The sequence below is a fragment of the Notothenia rossii genome, assembly GCF_949606895.1.
Source record: "Notothenia rossii genome assembly, chromosome: 6".
Taxonomy (NCBI): Eukaryota; Metazoa; Chordata; class Actinopteri; order Perciformes; family Nototheniidae; genus Notothenia; species Notothenia rossii.
This window is the reverse complement of record NC_136909.1, coordinates 68,303,363-68,324,193: the sequence shown is the minus strand read 5'-3', so window position 1 is coordinate 68,324,193 and position 20,831 is coordinate 68,303,363.

Sequence of the window (20,831 nt, the reverse complement as noted above, 5' to 3'; positions counted from 1 at the left end):
CCCTGGGACCGGTCTGCTGTCAGCGCTGCTCACACACATTCTGGGAGAATCCGGAAAAACAGAATGAGTCACTGACTAATTGTTCAGGGATATGAATTTCCTCTGAAAATCACCTCAACGGCGCCACACCTTGTTTACTCATTTCTGCACTCCACTCTCCAGCCTGGCATTCAGAGGAATGATTGCTGCCTCATATACAGTAATTCAGTCATCATGATGGCTGTGATGTTAACAGCACTTCCCTAGAAAAAATAGAAAGCACTCAACTCTTTCCTAACAAACATGACCTGACAAGAGTAAAGGCTGAGATAACAGAGCGAGGGTAGTCATAGCTGACATTGGGTTAAATACATTTGAGTCGGAGAAGTGAATTAAGGCAAAATGGGAGCTCAAATGAAACGGACAAGCCTCGGTTCCTCCGGGGCGATTATGAAAGTAGCCTTTACAGTGCTATGATTTTCCAATCTGATGTTTTCATGAAACATTTATATTTCTGGACTATCCTCCCCTCACCCTCGCAAACAAACATCAGAACATACTCAGCACATTAGACATCACTTGGAGGGTTATTGTAGATGGCAGATGTAGTCAGCCAAACATGCAAAGACTTCATAAGAGTGTGTTCCTCTGATAAGGGAACATGCACTCTCCAACGTGAACATGCACAAAATGAAAGTACAAAACGGTATAGGCGCATTCTGAATTTTGAGATGCAAAGCAGATGTGTAACCGTTTATATTTTGTGTTTTGCTTGTACACGCCCAGGCACACAGTGCAACTTTTCCCTGGTGTTAACATACAAGACTGTAATCAGGGTTGAGTAACACTTGCATTGCGTAATTCTTCTTTGTTTTCTCCAAGACCGCTGTTGAAACTGTACAAAACAAAAAGCCATACAAGAGCTATGTCTAATTCCCACTCCCATCTCCCACAAAGCACAACAAATCCCACCCCCTCCTGCTGATGCACACTCTTTCTTGGCCCCGTGGCAATAAATACTTCATGTTCCCCTTACAGAGTGAGATCACCAGTCTGTGGTGTGTATGTGTTGCAGATATTCTCTGCTCCCCCAGCCAAGTCTGCCCTGCCCCCGTCAGACAGCAAAACGCTTGCATGTGTAATTTTTGGCCTGCAGGGTTGAAGAACGAAAAGTAACAGTTGGTGTGCATGTGTGCGTCGTCTACTTGTGCCAACATGTTCTCTGTTCCTCTATTTTGTGGATGTGTTTGAGACTGGAATGCTTTGTGTTTCTGGATAGCAAATCTCCGAGTGCTCTCCAGCCGCCGCCTCTGAGCAGGGTCAGAGGGCACGGCGCATATTGTCCCAATATGGAAACCGCTCTTCCAGCTCTGCAGCACAAAGGCTGGCCACACTGAGCTCTTTGTCCCGACTGCCAAAGACCCAAGTCAGGTCAACAACACAGCCGCAGGACCAATTAACAAAGGATTTTTCTTTTGTCTCTCAAATATACACGTACACAAATGCATTTAACATTAAGATTGCAGTAAAACCATTAAAATACCTCTGAATCTTTCAATCTTTTGTCCGTCTGTTCTTTAAAATAGCATCTGAACCATCTGGCTTGGTTCCAGCTGTTGTTAGTGGATGGAGAGGAAGAGATGGAGTTGCTAGGAAGAGGGTGGGGGGGCGCATAAAAGGGAAATGGAGGGAGAGCCACCGAGGAGGAGGGGGGGATCTGCTGTAAAAATCCTGTTATGCAACCCCTATTCTGTGGCTGGCGTATTGCATCTGCTAAAAGCGGAGGAGGAAATCTGCTCTGCAATTAGCGCTCTGTGTCCTGAGGGTCCTGCATGGTTTCCCCCAATCACAGCGCTCTGTCCTGCTCTCCCCGGCGTGCGTGTTGCTAAGCAGATGATGTGACTCAGGAACGCACACAGCTATTCTAGTGTCAGCGTGGAGCGGACGAACTGACAGCAACGCTCTGACTCTGCCTGCATGTGCACTGATGTTTACTGGAACAGACCAGTTTAGCAAATTAAACCAAGCTGGGGCGCTGCTTTCTCTGCTCCCTTAAGGGCGGTGAGAGTGGGAGATTTGGACCAAGCTCTAAGCCTACTTTTTTTCACATATTTTGGGAACATTTAAGGTTTACAGCAACTTAGGGTGTGGTCTCCATACACTGTGCTTCCTCTGTGGTAAGCGGGAGTTTATGGGTCTGGCCCTGTTTCCTGACTGTTGCAGATAAGGACCACCCACCAAGGCCTCATCACTCCAAATCTGTCAGCAGCTAATGATCCCCGGGGAGGCTCCGACATTCTTATAGTGGAGCAGTGATGTAATTACTCAGCATTTATCAAAGTCTCCAGTAACATGATCGCTAAGAGAATCATAAACAGTGATGTATAATAGCAGAGAAGTGTTTCCCTTTTGCTAGACGCCCTGTTAACATACCGTTTTATATACTGCACTAACATATTTTTAAATAAATACAACATGGAGGTATGTGTCCCCTCAGGCCACGCAGTTAAGAGGGGAGAAAAATGTCAGGTTCAGACAACCTAGCTCAGGCAAGGCCTTTCATCTTCATTGTTCCACTAATTGTTATAGAGTTCTTTTCAGGGGTTAATCCGAGCTGAAACTAGGCGGGTGAGTAATCAGAGCCTGAAAAGATTGGATGTTGAGGTTGTTAAATTAGGTCAGGCAGTTCTAAAATAATGCCCCGCAGAAGCACTCACAAGAAGGAAAATGCTCTATCGGCTGGTTGTGTTAGAAGAAAGAGGACGCAGAGGCTGTATTTCATTGTTCCACATGGCCACGGCTAATGGTCTCCATCCCTCGTGTGAATGGAAGGTATTTGTGCGAGAGTGTGATGCATTATTTAAGAGTAAACACGGTGGAGACAGAGAGGCCCAGCGGTGGTGGGGTAGTATTGATTGTGACAGGCCAGAGGAGACATGCACACCTCTCGTAAGTGTCTGGGGCTTCTCACAATGCCCCCACAAATCAACTTTTATTGCTCCGGCTTTGGAGTCTCCACAGTCAGCAGCCTATCAGGCAAAGCAGCTTAGCAGAGATAGCTTGCTGCAGTCCCACAGTGGGCCTTAACGCTATCAATCTATCATTCATCACTAGAAACAAAAACAAGGAGTCAAAAGACAACCAGGGGAGGGAACTGGACTGTGTCACACACCTCTTGGCTAGGTGGAAAAACCCTGTCAGGTTTTATTTGGGAAAAGTCCACGTCCTGTTCGGCACAGCGCAAATTGAAAAATTTCAGGAGGAGAGGGAGAAGAAAAGTAATGAGAAAAACTTTCTGAAAGAGGTCGAATGAAATGTGGCCCCCCGGTGGCCCCCCCTCCTCCCTCCTCCCTCCTCCAGCCCCTCCTGCACATTCCTCTCCCCTCAGCAGATCTGGCAAGCCCCACAGGAGGCGGCGGCGGCAGCAGCAGCACAGTAATCTTTTCAAAAGGGAGGATTTGAGTGGCCGCCAGGGCAGCCGGCCAACTTTTTCTCATTTGGAGCTGGCCTGGAGATGACCCTCCTGTTGGAGCCCCACTCTCAGGAAAAACAAAAACGCCAGCACCGAGTAAGGGAGCGCCTTGGCAACGCTGGAGAGCCGGGAACATATCAGCAAAAGAAAAACAGGGAAACCGCAGGCCTGCTCTCAGGAACATCTGCACCGCCTTCCTGTGTAAAAAGAAAAAAATTGAACATAATACTGTCTGTAAGAGCCCAAGGGACTTCACTAAAACATGGGAGGGCTGTGTTTCATTCTTTTTTTTTCTTGGAACTCTGTCTACATGTCTTTTTTTCCCCTTTGTCCATTTCCTTCTGTGTCTAACAATTTCCCGAGTCCAACAATCCCCCCCCCCCCCCATCCTCTCTTCCCCTCTCCCCAACCCTCCACTGAGCCCTGGCCTCTAGCACTTTCAGTGGAAGCCCACCCTTAGCTTGGGAGGAGTTGGTCTGGGTCCCTGTTATGCTTGCTCAATGATGGATGGACAGGAAAACTAAGAATCCAAGTCCAGCATTCCTGCTTTTACAGTGGGGTGAGCGGGTGGAGGAAAACGGGGGGGAAATTCCTGAACGTCTTTGTAATCACTATATCTTTGACAGCAACTGCAGTGACCTTCACCCAAACTTGCGGCCAACCCCCAGACAAAAGTGCCCGGTAATTATCTGGGTGTTTCTTAAGTAACAGAAAAAAGCTGCTTCAAGAAAAAATGAAAAAGAAAACGAACGACAGGACATGTGGAAATGTTTGGAGGCTCAATGGCTTTTTGAGTCAAACCAAAGACATCAAATTCCACATGCTGGGTTCAGATATCGTGTCTGTATGCAATATTTACTGCCACATTCAGCCCTTACTTGGCCAATGGGCCAATAAGACGCCCCTGTGGCCAGCTTAAGGGAGGGTGGAGGGGACGACAACAAAGAAAGCCCTTATGTTTTCCCTCTAAAAACCCGTCTCTCCCCCCACCCCATGCACATACACACCACTCCAAAAGAAGAAAAAAAACAACGCTCCAGTAAAAACTCATCACACATCTGCCAGATCCGCTGAGGCCTGCCTCCAATTATCCGCCCACCACGCTGGAATCCCAGGAAGGCTCTGTCCGGCAGAGCGTTTGATGTTGCCACGCAACATTTGACAGAGAACAGGGCGGCTTTGAAAATCAGAGTGTAAACTAGCCTGCCAAGTTTGACGTGAAGAAAGAGGGGATGGTGGTGGTGGTGGAGGAGGAGGCGCTGGCTAGGGGGGTAGACAAGGAAAATGCCACTAGATGGAAAGCAGCTGCTGACGGCTGGGAAACATTGCTTTAAATGGGCCCAAATGTGGCAGAGCCCGACCGAACCTCTGCCAAGTGGTCAGCATTACCCTTCTGGGGTGTTTTGCTGATGTGTGCAGAGAAGAACCTGAGTTGCGAAAGCACTTTTGCATAATACCGGCACGATTTCCATGAAACTTAAAGCAAGGGCCAAGGAAGAGCCAATTCAATTTTTGGAGCAAAACTGAATCAAGTGCCAGATACAGAAATGATGTTTCAATTTGGTTAACAATTCCAGATAGGTCACTAGGAGAATTCCCATAAACAACAACTCTGGAACATATCAATGTGATGTTAAACTGTCTCAGCTTTAAAATAGAACACATTTTCATTGTTGTTTCCACGCTACGACCTAATGCTCATGATTTCTTAAGAAGACATCCCAACTTGTGAATTAGGACAATCCAAGGAACTTTTAAATGCAGTATTGGCCTTAGCCTAGGTCTGCATTTCTAGTGCTATTTCTCTTGTTTATCAATGCACAAACTGAAAGGCAGGAAACCAGTGTATAAGTGCTTCCAAAAAGGATCAATTTAACAAACGTTAGGCAATAACTTTAATTGTTACCAGTTGGGCACAGTGCTACAATCTATCATCATTAATTAATGTCTTCTGACAAGGTTTTAGCAAGAAAATCCTAATAATTTCTTTTACTGCGTTGGACCAGCGCCATCTGAATCACCTTTACACTAATTATGGCTTCACAATGATGAATGTAAAGTGAAACCACGGCTGTAGTCTGTGAACCTCCTGAGGCAAATGAGGTCACTGCAGCTCCGGTTTGTTTAGAGTCTTTCCCCATTACAGAATCAACACGACAATCTGGAAAGGTGACACCTGGGAGGCATGAGAGTCATGAGAAGCGGCGGCAGCGCTTCACATTATGACCCGGCCACACCTCCGTCACAAAAGGAAACAAGTACAGTAGGGCAGCTGCATTCTTTCCCACGATTACTGGTAGAGCGAGGCAAGGTGAGCCAGATTAGTTGCAGTGTAAACAGACTGTGCACACATAAGCCACACCCAACTCAACATTTCAAACAAGGTTAAAATTTCATATCTTTTAGGCCATGAAGTGGTGGTGATGTTTGCATTTCAGATATTAAACAATTAGTTTGGAATGTCCATGAAACTTAAATGAAGTAACATACTAACCAAATATTGTAGTTACACACAGACAAACCTTGAAGAGTAAACTGTGGAGATGGCAGATACTGAGTTCCACCAGCCGTAAGCAAATGAGCATTAGTCAACTTCCCAATGTTTGAACAACTCCAGCAAGATTTCCCTACTTTATTTAGTATAATCAGCTGACATGAAACCAAGTTAGGGCTAGAACATCTCCATGCTTGTAGCCTGATATGCACTTATAATGAATCGAGGTCGGATCACATGGTGTAAGAATATCATTCATGACTTGCACAAAGCAGCAATTGGAGACTGAGCGATGACGCACACCCACTGTTGTCTCCTGCAGGATAGTGGCAGTGGTGATACATGATGATCCCCTGACTCTTTGTCCCGCTCCATTTAAGCCGCAGATAGTGTTACACACTCTCTTCCGGACCAGAAAAGATCCCTTTGTCCTCTTAGACGTGCTGGGCCGCATTATCTGTTCAAACAGGTCTGAATTCGCTTCCCTGCTCCCACACAGACGCCGGCCTGTTCCACAGAGAGGACACGTAAAACACATGCAACATGTGATGTGACACACATGGTGACATGCTGAATACATTAATGTGGAGTGTAACGCAAGGAGGTGGGCTCGGAAAACAGAGGGCCGCTTTTTTCTAGAAGCAAGATTAGTAATGTAGGGCTCCGACTTGGGATATTTTTTTGTTATCAATTACATTTTTATATGTTGGGATATCTTCAAATGTGTTGTTTTGGCTGAAACACAGTTCAGAACACAAATGCATTCAATCAACAATGATAAGATAAATAGAAAAACTTAAAATACTCACATATAAAGAGCTGAGACAAGTAAATATTTGACATTTTCGCTTGTAATCTGACTCAAATAATTAATTTCTTATGAAAATAGTCCCCATTAACTTTCTGTTTAGTGACTAATTGATTCATCAGCTAATTGCTAATAGCGGCTCTATAGCGATACATCATACTTTTGAGCGTCAGGGTTTACAATTGTTATGAATTGCTTGTTAAAATCTAAGTAAGTGACGTTGAAGCCTATCCACTCACTGTATACAAAATGGTGGAGGCCATTTGTGTGTCGTGAGGGGCTTTCTCTAAGCTGAAAGAGGACAAAATGTATAAATAAAGAGGTAAGCAAATCATTTTTGAAAGGATTTACCCAAAGGGCATCAGCTGACTGTCTACAGCTGCTTTTGGCCCTTCGAGTGGTCTCCATGGAAACAGTCCCTCCATTTCTGGCCACTGCCAGCCTCGCTCCATCATAACAACAAATCCCATTGATGTGTCTCTGGAATGCGTTGGCCTGCATGGAGGGGGGAAACCTGAGGCCATTTTCGCAGCTGCTCAGCACTGAGTGAATGTACAGTTCCAATGTTGACTCCACCCCACTCTGCTGAGAGTAAAGCACACAGAAAATACAAAGGTGAGCCTCTGACAGTCTCACTGGCATGTTTGAATAGCGAGGGGAAAACCGTCTCTTTTACCCCGTCTGCTGCCCCTCAGACGTCAGATCTCAAATATCAATCATTTACGAAATGCATAACTCAGTGAGCACAGAGTTCAGCGCCCCACACATAAATCATGCACTACATGATAACGTTTGAAGATGAAAAAGTGTACTTAACCTGCCCATGTTGTCGCTATTTGCTTTACTTAGGACTTAAAAGCTATTAAGCGCCAATCCAGCTACAACTGAATCATTTGACATTAAGCTTTTCACTCATTAAGATGTAATTACTGTTGTCAAGCAACTGGCACATCATTGGTCAAAAATTAATTACTTCTCTGTGTAAAGCAGCCACTCAATAATAAGTCAGTGTGTAAATAAAGACTGAAGGGAGCCTCGGAGTCAGCCTAGTCCAGGCGAGGTATATAATGCAGATTCACACAAAGATGAGTGGCCAATGAATGAGCCTAATAAGACTAAACTTTGTGTTGTTTGACTGCCATGACACGTGGTAATTTATGTGCGTGCAATTAATAAAACTGCTTCAGATCTCCAGGGAGAGAACATTATACTCTATTGCGCCCTTTCAGCATAAGCTATGCGATTGCAGCATGGGGCTAAGGTAAATATGTGTCACTAGGATCTCCGTAGGGAGCGATGAAGTCAATCCTATGTTTAGAGTTTATTCATGGCATGTGGAGCTTGCCAATGATTCCGTCTGCTTACATGAGGGGTAGACAGAGAGGGCCTGATATGGCTGGTCTAAAAGCATCCCTGGAAATTGAAGTCGTAATATTGAGTTACTCTAATCAACCACGCCATGCTATTGATCTTGTTTCCCTCCCTGGCTGCTGGGGCAGTGAATGGATGTGCAGGGAACAGTGTGGTCTTTGTGTGAAGTCCCCCCCCCCCCCCCCCCGTCCCCCGTCCCCCGTCCCCTAGCTCGACCTCCCTTCATTCGTCCGCCATGGCTAGTAACCTCAGTCACAAGCTCCACGCTTTCCGCCCTCTTTGCAGGTAACAAGACCAGCCGTCGCCATGGTTACAAGCCACAACCAGTCTCAAGACTCGGAGAGGGGGAGAGAGGAGAGGAGGGGGAGGCTTGGTTGCAATCACAAGGACGACTCAATCACATCCAGCATCAGCTCGGCTGCACACAGGCAATCTCTTTTCTCCGTGCAACATTTCTGCAACACAAGATTTAATCATCTCGCCACCATTCTGCTAAACGCCGTATATCAGGGGAAAGGGAGAAGCGCCTGACCGCGGCCCAGAATAGCACGATTAACAGCCTGTAGTGAAGAGCAAAAGCCTCCGCTGCACCAGTCACTGTGAGTCAGCTGTAGAAGCACACAAGGCCATCTGGCTGCTAACACACCAGCAATGCTATCAGCCAAAAACAGAAAATATGTACAGCAGGGTGTCAAGGCACCATGAGTGTGCAGCAGTTTCACAAGATATTGCTTCACCGATCATTAACTTCGTTTTCTCCCTGTTTTCCATTGCCTCAGCAGCAGCATATGGGGGTTAGAATTCAACTAAAACATGCGGAATCTACCGTTAAAATCCACACACTTTGACCATTTAAAAACCGGTATACAATCAACCTTTATAATACAAATCTAAAAGAAAGAAAAAAAGAAAATATCCCAAGCTTAGCATCCTTTATTATAGTGTGTCCTTAGCTATTTAACATATGTTTACATACTGCTTATAAATGTACTATAAGGGGGATTAAAATACCTTTTATTTTATAACAATAAGACAGATTAAATCACATCTGCAGTATGGATCAATGTTCCCTGAATTAGTCCGTCTACCCATCCATTCATCCAACTCTGTTAGACTGTTGCCATAGCAACTGGGAGAGTGAGCGAGCCTTGAAATGTGATTCCTCCATAAAATTACAATGAATCCTATTCATATGGATCCCTCATCGCCACCGCAGCGTGTGACCAGAATACACATCCATCTTTATAGGGGATCTATATCGAGAGTGTAGTATAAGAGGCTGACATGTTTGAATTCCTATCAGCTAATTATTGAGTTTATATTTTACTCATTCATAATCGGAGCGTCTTACATCCAGCAGAGCTCCTGCAGATGTTATGTTCTCCTAAACATAAAAAAAATAATCATAGAACAAAAACAAATGAGGCATCATGAAATATTAATCAACTCTACAAAGCCGCCCTTCTGATTAGAATTTATTAAACCACACAATTAGTACGGTTAATTAGCATTGGTAGCATAGTTCCATCAATCCTAATAAAAACAATACGGCCGTTTCTCTTTGAAATGCTAAACCACTGGAAATGCTTTGTCCTGAACATGAAAGACATTTAGACAGCAAAATAATAAATTTCCGACAATGGCTGTCTCATCAGTATTATCATTATTCTTGTGAATAAGCAGCTCTTGCCGTCGTGGATGAGGGATGGATCCCTTCCTCTCCCAACCCACGCTTCCTCATGCATAAATTCTCATTTGTTCCTGCATTAGGGTCATCCTGCAGTAATTGTTTGTTTTACTTCTGATGATTGAATAACAACCTTGCGAAGGTGCCATGCTGTGTTTACCACATGTTGCTATGGTCCATGGGCTCCTTTAATTGGATTGTGTTGTTTTCTGGGAAACGAGGTAACCCACTGCATCGCTCAGCAACTTTACCAATTTACCCTGTTTGTGTTACAGATGCACGCTGATAGGTTTGTGTTTCAAAGGCGTCCAGCTGATCCTAAATAAAACTAAATGAGGGAAGAAAATCTACATTCAGACAGGAAATGGAGCCAGGTATTGTGACACCAAGGTGCGTGTACAGGGCCGCGTCCATGAATTTAAATGAAGCCGTGTGCAGAGGGTGAATTTGTGCAAGAGCATGGGATGAGTGTTTGTGCGCGGGGAGACGGGAGAGTGCTGTGTCCATGTGAACTGATGGGTGAATCATTACGAAGATAACACACAAGCTGTTAGCTTTTTTGCTGGCGATGGTAAGGGCAGAGAGAGAAAGCGTTGTGACGAGTGGCATGTAATTACCATGGCTCACTGCCTCGACTCGGCCCCCAGGAGCTGGACACTCTCACGCAGCCCTCCACATAAACAACTGCAACGAACAGCAACAACAACACTAAAATGTCCTTGAGTTTGTCACTGGGGCTGCGAGCAGTCCTCTATCAGAAGCTTCCAGACTCTTGGTCCACTCGAGGCCTGAGTGACTAATCGCTTTAGAGAAGCAGGGACCGGCAAAGCCCAGGGGCAGGGGGGTAAAAACTACGCTTCGATGCAATTCTGGAGTTTGAGGAGAGGTGGGGGGGGAACACAAGGATAGTGTGGAGCGTGAGTGACAGAAAGGCTCTGAGAAATGAAGGGTTGGCAGGAGGATGGGGGAGATGAGTGGGATATGAAAGGAGGGACTGTTGGGGGTGCCAGCAGCATATCAACACCCACCTGACTGCAGGAGGTGATATCTGCACATGTTTGCACTCACTGTTTCTTCCTTCTTCCGCTTCTTTCTATTAGTGTGCAGGTGCCTCAAAATCTGTGAATTATTTTAAGGAAAGGACTGTGCACATCGTGAATCATGCAGGATGAGCGTCATGCAAAATTGATGCCACTGCCTGCAAACTCCTCAATTATATAAGTTTACCCGTATGTATAAATGTATTAATGCGTCTGCCGTGCTCTGTTTACAGCTCTGTGTGCATGTGTGGATGTCTCACGGCTCTGCACAGCTGGTGTTTTGAGAGATGAAGAGGAGTCTGTCTCTCCCCTTTATCTGATAGAGGAGATGATTGGAATATTAATGGACCACGCAGAGCAGAGCACAAGCAATGCACAGGCAGATTTATTCAGCAATCAAGAGGATGTGAAGAAGCAAAGAGTGAACGTGAATGAAGTCAAACAGTGTTGTCAGTGATGTTCAAACTACTGAAGCTGGGTTTGGTGTTTTTGTTTGAGCATCTTTCCCAGATCTTTTACTTTAAGTATGATAAAAATGTTAGAGGACCGAATGAGATATCTCACTTATTCCTCAGGGCTCTGTACCAATTGAAGATTGCTTTTGGCCTCAGTGGAAACACAAGGTTGAAAAAGTAAATAATGAACCCTTGAGGTAGGAACAGAAATAGTTTCCCTTCACAGGCCTTGTTTCATCGCATATTCGTTTATCATATGCCACCTCTATCATCCTGCAGCGCCACATGCTCACTGCTCCATGCTGTACCAGGGCCACCGGCCCGTCAATATCAATCACCCACCCTCCCACACTCATCCCCGTGAACCTGCCCTACATGGAAACACAGGGACAGGAACGTTGCTGTCATGACGGGCGAGATTAAACGAAGGGGGATGAAAGAGTAAAACCTTCAAAGAACAGACGCGGACAAACCGGACAAATGAAACTACTGACATGGATAGCAGGCTACAGTGCAGCCGCGCTGACAGGATTTCATTTGTTAACTCAAAGTCAAACAACATGGTGTGATGCTGTTGATGATAGAACACATAACACATTGTTCAAATGTCATCTGTATCCAATAGTTTTGTTTCATGTGCTGCTTCACACGATAAGCTATTCAAACACAGATGGGGTATATATAGCGCACATACTGTACATGTAGTAAGGCAATGTTTATCTTGCTCACATACTGTACATATTTGTGTGTCTGCATAGGCCTGAATCCTCCTGCCTCCGTGATGCTTTGAGGAACTGATTGGTTTGTCTGTTTGTATATATTTGTACATCCTTTATTGTTCCTAAAAGGAAAATTAATGAAGGCAATTATGTCACGAGTCCTCCACACAAAAGATTCTTACTCCTGTGAGTGTGTTCACCATGGCAACTGTCTCCCCATCCTGCTGCATCACTGCCGGCAAGTGACCACTAACAAAAGAAACCGGAGAGCATATGCAGGCAAATTCGATTGGGGATTTTGGGTCAAATATTTATCACGCCAAGGAGCCTGTTTAATATTCACAATGCAGACTTTATCAAGTTAACATTTGAAGTGCACTTGTCAAATTTCATAGCAGCAATCTATGAAGCAATCAGCTCATATTACTTGACAAGTTCAGCTTCACATTTGACATCAATTAGTGAGCTCTTGTCAGGGATATTTTTAGAAACGACAGACAGTGACCGCTTCGGAACATTAACAGCTGTGAAATTATACTGAATGGCGGCATTTAACCATAACACAGTATTAAGCTGCAGACAGACAGCCGAGCATCGCTGTGTGGGTGTGTGCGGTGCAGACTGAGCCAGCTTCAGGGATGCTAGCCACTGCACTGGACTTTGCTGGAGCTGGGCCAATGTCATTTCACAGCGCTAAGCCTTGTAAGATAAGATGGGGGACATCAGACCCTGACCAGCTCAAATGAATGGGATGTCACTTCTGCTTAGAACCACAAGCCTTGTCCTCTACACCGGTGAGCATGTGTGTGTATGTGTGTGTGTAAACTCTAAACAGAGAGGACATATCCAATCCTAAGGAAAGGGTTCCACTGTCTGTATCCAGCCTGGTGAAATGTAATAAGATCCCCGCCCCTGTGCAGTAAAAAAAAAAAAGAGCCAGGACATCTGCTCAATGATAGTTGATTTTTAATCTGGCCTGGGTAATTGCACTGAAACAATGGTGCTGCCTGAGTCCTGAAGGATTTAGGTGTTGCCTCGGGCAGGCGCAGGAACAGGTGTGTGCGCTATTCTCTTCTGTCTTGAGAAATGGAGCCCTTAGAAAATGCAGTTTCTCAGATATTTACACATAAAATAAGAACAATGTGAGGAGTAATTAGTCGTGTCGGCGATGCCAGCACAACCTCAGCCCGACCACAGATCATCTAAAGGTTACTCTCCTCAGATGAGGTTGAAAGGTTGTTTATTTCAGACTGCAGGCCCGGGGTGTTGCCATAGCAACCTTTCATGGGTCTGGCACTGGCGGGCACTAGGGCGGAGCTTGGCGTCGGCCTGGGAGGCAGCAGGCACACAGGTGCCCCGGCCCGAGCAGCTGCCTCCCCTGTCAGATAAAGAGCGGTTTGTTGTTTTCTCCCTTTTCCCCCCCTACACGCACGTCAATCTCCCTCGCCCTTTTCACTTCTCTGTCTCCTCTCTCTTCTCTTCCCCTTTTTTTTCTCCTTGGCCTTTGATCAGGGATTGGATTTGCTGGTAGAATGACAGAGGCAGGAAGTGCTCCGAGGCACAGGAGGGGCTAGAGGGGAGGGGTGGGGGGGGCCCAGGGCTGTCCACAGTGCTCTCTGTTCCCCTGGACCTGCGTCATCCCTGGCCCGGCCTTGCAGTCACAGAGCCTGGCTTTCAGCCTTGACTCTCATCATGGTCTATCTGTCAGACTGGCCCAGTCACAACAGCCCAGGCCCAGTGATAGGGGGGGGGGGGGGGAATGCGGCTGCAGATTGAAGTCCTGCCTGGATACAGCCCAGGGCACAATACTATCGTGTATTTATCCACAATTCACAAAGATGACCTTCTCTGTGTCCTCGGGGTGGACCATGCCCTCTGACCCCCTACACTACGTGTTCAGTAGGATCACAGGAGTGCACTCGTCTTCACTTCTTACTACGAACATCCTGTGCAGTACACTTGATATACTTAAAAATAACTAGCTGGTACCTCAAAGAGAACAATAAGGAGCTGTAAATTAGATACTTGCAGAGAGTTAGCTGTAACAAACAGTGGTTGAATTAAAAATACTCACAAACAATTAAAAAAGATCTGACACAAGCTTAAAGCAGAATAAACTGTTATTATCTTGGCTGCAACTCACATCCTCCATGATATAACCTTCAAAATATGTTTAGTGGTAAAGGAATTTTAAAATCAGAAGCTAATCATGATACGATTGTTCTTCATGCTATTAATTATTGAGAGTTACTAGCAACTAAAGAATACTGTCATGCTATTTACAGTGTACCTCACAGCATGGTATACAATTATGTAACAGTCTTTGTTCTGAGAATGAGCAAATACAACGCTAAGCAAACAACCCCTAATTTCAATGTCGATTAAACTACAGATTTAGCATAATGTACATCAATGTGTTACTTAATCAACAAGTGTAAAAAAAAGTGTATTGCCATTTCTCAGAAATAAAAGTGTATAAACACCATGCTTCTTGCTCAGATTTTGTACATACAGTACAGTACAATGGAGACCTACACAAACTGTATGCCTTGAGGCTATGGGCGTTGCAGCACCAGAAACGCCTGAGACCTCCAGTGACGCCCTGCCCTCCTTCTACTGTTTACTGGCCAGCTTATCCTGTTTATTTGATTCAATTACAAAACACACTCTGTTGCTGATCTATTTAACGTGGCCCACCGCCAGGGAAAATAGTCGTGTTCCCAGCGATTCCAAGAAACCTGGCATAGTGTGGTCATGGAGTCCATGATGATGACATGTCAGTGCAAGGCTAACACAGCACGGCCCTTATAATCACTACTCAGCACTAACTGTAGCCTTGACCAATTGCACAAGCTGTACTCACATGGGCTTTCACTGATTCAAGTAAATAAGAGATAATTGGCAGAACATAACTGGGGGATTAACATGAAACACGTGAAGTAAATGAGTCGGTAACGTTTGAGCATACAGCCTCACTTTGTCTAACTCTAAATTAACTGGAGCTTCACAAATTCTGTTTCTTTTCCCTTCTTCTGAAAAAGGGTGAATTTCAGTTGATCTCCACTCAAATCTAACATATCTTTGGCATCACTTCAAAATAAGTATGAAAAATTCCTGCTCCAACGTCCAAAAAATCCAATGCAGCTGTTTTTTGCTTCTAAGGCTTATCTCCCAGGGCTGCCAACCCTCACGCATTCAGCGTGAGGGTCAAGCAATTACGACATATCTCACGCACTCACGCCACACATGCCTTTCCTCACACTAAGTTTTTGTCCAAAATAAATGTATATAAATATAAAAATAAAGTGAAGGAACAGCAAACCGAGCGGTCTACGAAATGAGACTGGTTTAAGGAGGACTTCCTGTTTGCGTCACCTGACACCCGCGGTCGGTAGCACTGTCGCCTAGCAGCCTGGACAGCGACACCCTGTTGCTCATGTCTTACAGGTGACAGGTGTGGGCCGGTTTGATAGACTCTCCACCAGGGTTTGAGTTATGTGGGAGCCAATGGGAGCTGACCTCCCATAAGGAGGGGTCTGAGCTCCCATGAAAGTTATTTAGGCTAGGAAAAAAAACATGTTTTCCAAAAGAAGTAGGCCATCATATTCTCACTTGAATGACAATATGCCTGCACTCAGGGATGTAGTGCTGCCACGGAAAGCCGCTCCGAGCGAGAGAGAGAGAGAGCGCACGGTACCTGGCATTGTTGTTGTTATCTCAGTGAGTCTCAAACGGTTTGGTCACCATTTATGTAAACAATTATTTCCGAGGCACACCTTCATATGATCATTATAGTTATAAAACAATAAGAGAATACATGAAAAACAGTTATGAAATACTATATGACAGTAAAACAAGAATACAGTTTAAAAGGGGAGTGATTTGTAAAATATCCATAAAGAAAAAGTAAATCCTTTTACAGTTCTGTTTCATATGGGTGTTTAGAGGTATTCATAGATCTCTTAATGTTGCTCTCAAAGTGCACCAGATTGATGCATTCAACTTCAATATTTAAAAAATATCTTCCCGGGGGAGCATGCCCCCGAACCCCCCTAGAGGATGTTAGGTCCACCGTCCACCCCCCACTTAGAAAAAAATGCGCTTTACCCCTGCTTACACCTATATGTGAGCTGACTATCGAGCCTTCATTGTAAGAGTCGCGGGTACACTGTGTATGTGCGTATTCCACTGTAGCGCCCGGTATTCTACCGGGAACCCTAAATGTTTGAGCACCCTCTATGAAAGGTCAAGCTACCCCACAGCAGCCCCAAAACAAAATATCTTGCGCCGCCACTGGTTTATGGAAGCGACCTCTAAAGAGTTAATCACTGTCAAGTTATGTTCGTCAATTTTGTATGTAAATAGTTTGTACATGTTCAATACATTTGTAACACTGGATGCATGAAAAATCTCACTCCAAGCTGAACTCAAAGGTTGGCAGCCCTGATCTCCCTATGTAAAGACGTAGCAAAAACAATAGCCAACTGTGGGTAAAGAAGGACCATTTAAGCTCACGTGAATACGGTTCTGTGTCCCCGCAAAACACTCAGAGACAGAGTGAGGAAAGAACACTTTAGTTTATACTAATGTAACACCATAACTGCGCAGTAATTTCTTTGGCAGCAGCCTGAGCTGGCGTGTTTCTGAGAGCCATCTCGCTGCTGAGGGATTACAAGCTGTTCAAAGCCTCAGTAGGTATGTGGGTTTGGACGGCTGATGTTTTTCCACAGCAGTAAATGGTATTGCAGTTAATTCTGTATTTTGGCACAGCTCTGCAGCTGGAAAACAACTTCTCAGTGCCAGAAGCTGTTTATTATTGCAGAGTACTTTTACCCAAAATGGCCATTCAGCTACTGTGGTGTCCATGTTGTTCTGACCTGGTTGCATAGTAACCAAGCAAGAATGTGGAAGACTGGAGGATAAATCTGAGCATGAGCACAATCTTATGTATGCACCCACACATTAGTGTTATGGTGTGCAAACACAGCAGCTCATGTGCATTTGAGAAATAGTGAATCTTTATAAGAGAAGATGTAAATTCTAGCTTTGTCTGACACCGCATTTTTCCAGTGAAGTCATGCATAAATATCCCAGGCTGCACATTAAGTAGAGCATGGTTATTATCTTCAACTGACTGCAGAGCAGCTTTGTCACAGTATCGTATTTGGAGCAGCTAAGATTTGCATGTATTTTTAGCTCGTTCCTTTTTCCCAATACTATACTAGAAAATAACTCCTGCCTCCTAATATAGATACAAATCAGCATCAAAGCATGGAAACAGAGAGGTGAAAGTAAAAAAAATCAGGAATGCACACACAATAGCATAGCAGAGTCCCAGGAATGGGTTAACCGTGGACTCAGAGCTTTCATTTCCTCTTCTGTTCCATCTGAACAAACAAGGCGGGTGACCTGACAGAGCACAGAGGGGTGGGGCGGGTAGAGTGGCGGGGGAAGAGAGGGGATGGTGCCGTGACTGGAATATAACCAAAGAGAGGGGGACGGTGGGGTGGGAGAGGACAAGCAGACCACGTGATGGTGAAAAGCCAGGAAAGGCAGACAGAGACATCCCCCCATATTGACGCTGCCGTTTCACCACAACAACAGTTCTGGGAAATGGCCGCTGTCTGTACTGTAGCTACTATTTCCATGGGACTGATTCAGCCCGCTTATCTCTTTCATCAGCAGCTTCGGTGGCGTGTTTGACCCTCGTGCTCTACTCCTCCCATTGATTGCCTCTTTTTTTAAACGCTCTCTGACGAGGCTTACAGGGCTTTATCTAGGATGAATAAAAGCACAGGCAGAGACATTTGAGAGCAAATAAATGAAAATAAGGAAAGTGAGATAAACACAAAGCCAGTTCTAAAAAAAAGGCAGTGATGCTCGGGGATGATGAAGGAGGGAGAGAGTGCAGTCTGGACCAGAAGCACTGGAGACATGAGTCATGGCGAGCAATCTCCCAGGGGGCTCGTTGGTGCAGTCTATAAATGGAAATAGCAGAAAAACACGGCATCCCTCGCCCACCCAGCACTAGGTTATGCCTTATTAGAACTTGATGGCTTATGACAGCGCTGCTTTGTTTAGCCCCAGCCTGAACTTCACTCTCTTCTGCTTTCTTGGCCTGGCAAACTCAATGGAAAAAGTGGATGTAAATGAACACATATATTTAAAGTAAGCTGCTTAGTGTCAGAAAAATGATTGTGGGATGTGAGAATGTGTTACTGAAAACAGGTCATGAAGAGTTTTTTAACAAGAACTCTTCATGGATGTAGCTGCCTGGTTTTTCACAGTATGCAACCTATATCTGATCAAATAAGTTGATGAGTGACATGAACCAGTTAACTTGGCTCCTTGGTTTCCCCTTGGCTACCCTGCTGTGGAGCTGGCCTAGATCAAACATTGCCGCATATCTGGGACAACCTTCGGGGAGAAAAAAAATAATGTCTCGTAGAGTGACCGAGAGGGAATCATTGCCTGGAAAAATATACAGTATATGTTCTTTAATCTGTTACATATCAGTTAAAGGTTACTTTTGTCACGTTGCATTCCGATGTCATTTTAGTAGTTCCGACATAAAGTAATTTCTCTTTTGAAATAATTGTTAGTCTCTCAAAAATCATCAAAACTACGAAGCAAATTATGTCAATATAGCTGTAAAAAAAATGTATGCATTATTTGGGAGATTCTTGTGAAAAGTGATAAAACCTTTTATTGTATTACTATGAATCACATCACAACCCCTTCAGATTTATCTTATGACCCCCTTTGGAGGGCCTTTATCCAGTGCTTGGACTGTAGGCTACTTCATTTGTAGAATATATCAAATAAAAATAATTGATATCTCAACCAATTAAAACCTTGCATTTCTACTTATGCTATGATTCAATGGTTACAAAATGACATAAACAATAATATATCAGGGGCTGTTTTCCGGAATAAACTCTTTCTAGACTTCTTTATATAACATGTACTCCACCTATTTGAACCCAGTTAGTGGGTTAGTTTACCTAACTAAGGCTTGAACAGGGGCAATGATTACTTGTCTTGCTCGGAAAACTATGCAAAATAACATGAAGATAAATTGTTCAAATGCAGTATTCTCACAGCTTAGTCTTGGTACTTAATCTAAAGATTACTTTCTTACACCACTACTGAGTGTTAAAGCTAAGGGTAGATATGGCCACACAAATGTTACATATGTGTTCCTGAAAGACCCGTAGCAGAATGGCAGATGGTTATACAGTATAAGAGCTCTGAAAGGACGTATTTGCACTATGTAAACCCTCTTCATTCACGTGGCATGCCTTCCTGTTGAAAAGGTGACTGGCTACTCTACACGTCTGCGTGATTTCATCAGCGCCGTTGTCAAGTCAACCTGGCTACCTAGATACTGCTGGGAGCGAGCCAGGGGCACGACTCCACCTGCTCCCCTCTCCTCCCTCCACCTCTGAGTGCAATCTGCCCACCTGCCTCCATGGTGAGCAGACACACCCTGCCCACCGTTCCTCCCCCCTATAGCCTGCAGCTAAAGTGGAGCTAGTCTGCACAGGAGCCCAGACGCAGACAGAGCTCCAGCATGCCTGGCCACCATACCACAGGAAGGCGGGATCTACGTTGCTGTGGGCCTTTTGTGTAGCTGCTACCACTAAAAACTCCCTGGCAGCTCGTGTTTGCTCTTCTTTTTTCCACCTGTCGTCACACTGTTCTCTTTCATCTGTAGGGGTTCATCCTAGAGATCATTCCCCGAGGCAGTGAAGACATTATCTCAGTGGAGTAAAAGCGAGAGGTAAAGTGACAGAGGTGGTTGTAAGTGCGTTGCTGAAAACTCCACCGAAGCCCTCTGGCTGTGTTTTTGTTAGGCACAGTAAAGTTTTCAGGTCCACTGAGATGAGCAGAAGGGGGATGCAGGCGAGGGGCAGTGGCTCCTTGCTGAAGGCTACTCCTGTGGTTGTTGTTGGTGTTGTTGTTTTAGTCATAATGCTGTGTGTTTATCTGGAGATGATGCAGATGTTACCTTGGTGACTGATATTAGACGGCTCTACCGTCAGTGGTTGTAATGTTTTAGGTTGAAAAATAAAACAATGATTGGGACAATTTGCCTTCTCTGTGTCAATTTATTCATCCTGAATTAAAGATAAACTATTTTTACTTATGCAAACACTCTTATCACCTCACTTATTTGGTGCCTATAATACAAAATTAGAGCCTTGTTATTAAGAACATGTTTTAAAGGTTATTCAGCATTACTGTTAAAAGAGATACAATACGCTTTTTTTCTTAAATGTAGTCTAATTGAGGCAGTTAATTGAACATCTCTTTTTTTGTTTAAATCCTGAAGCAATCAAACCCCAAAAACCTTAAATAATCTCTACAGAGTCCAAAGGTTAATGTGAGAAAACACAGGTTGTTGAAATGCTTTTTGTTTGTATTGTGATCTAACTGAGACAACATGTTGCACACAAAGAACAAACTCAGATGTGAACAGCTCTTCACACACATGCCAAAACATTTCCTTTTATTACAATAACAAGGAAAATGTGCACACATTCCTCCATTTTGTAGCACATTTAGTTCTGTAGAATTGCAAACACACTTAATATGAAAAGACATGCAGTTTGTTTAGTATATGATGCAACTGACAGCAACTATTAATAACACAGCAGTGTGCAGTAACGGTGTGTTTTCAGTTTCAGTGTATTTGTTTTTCCTCCAGCTAGATTAGAGTAATGCTGCCTCAGCATAGCGTAAACAGCCCACAGGGGTTCGTTCTTAAACATAGTCCTCCTCCATACTGATCTCACCGCAGGGC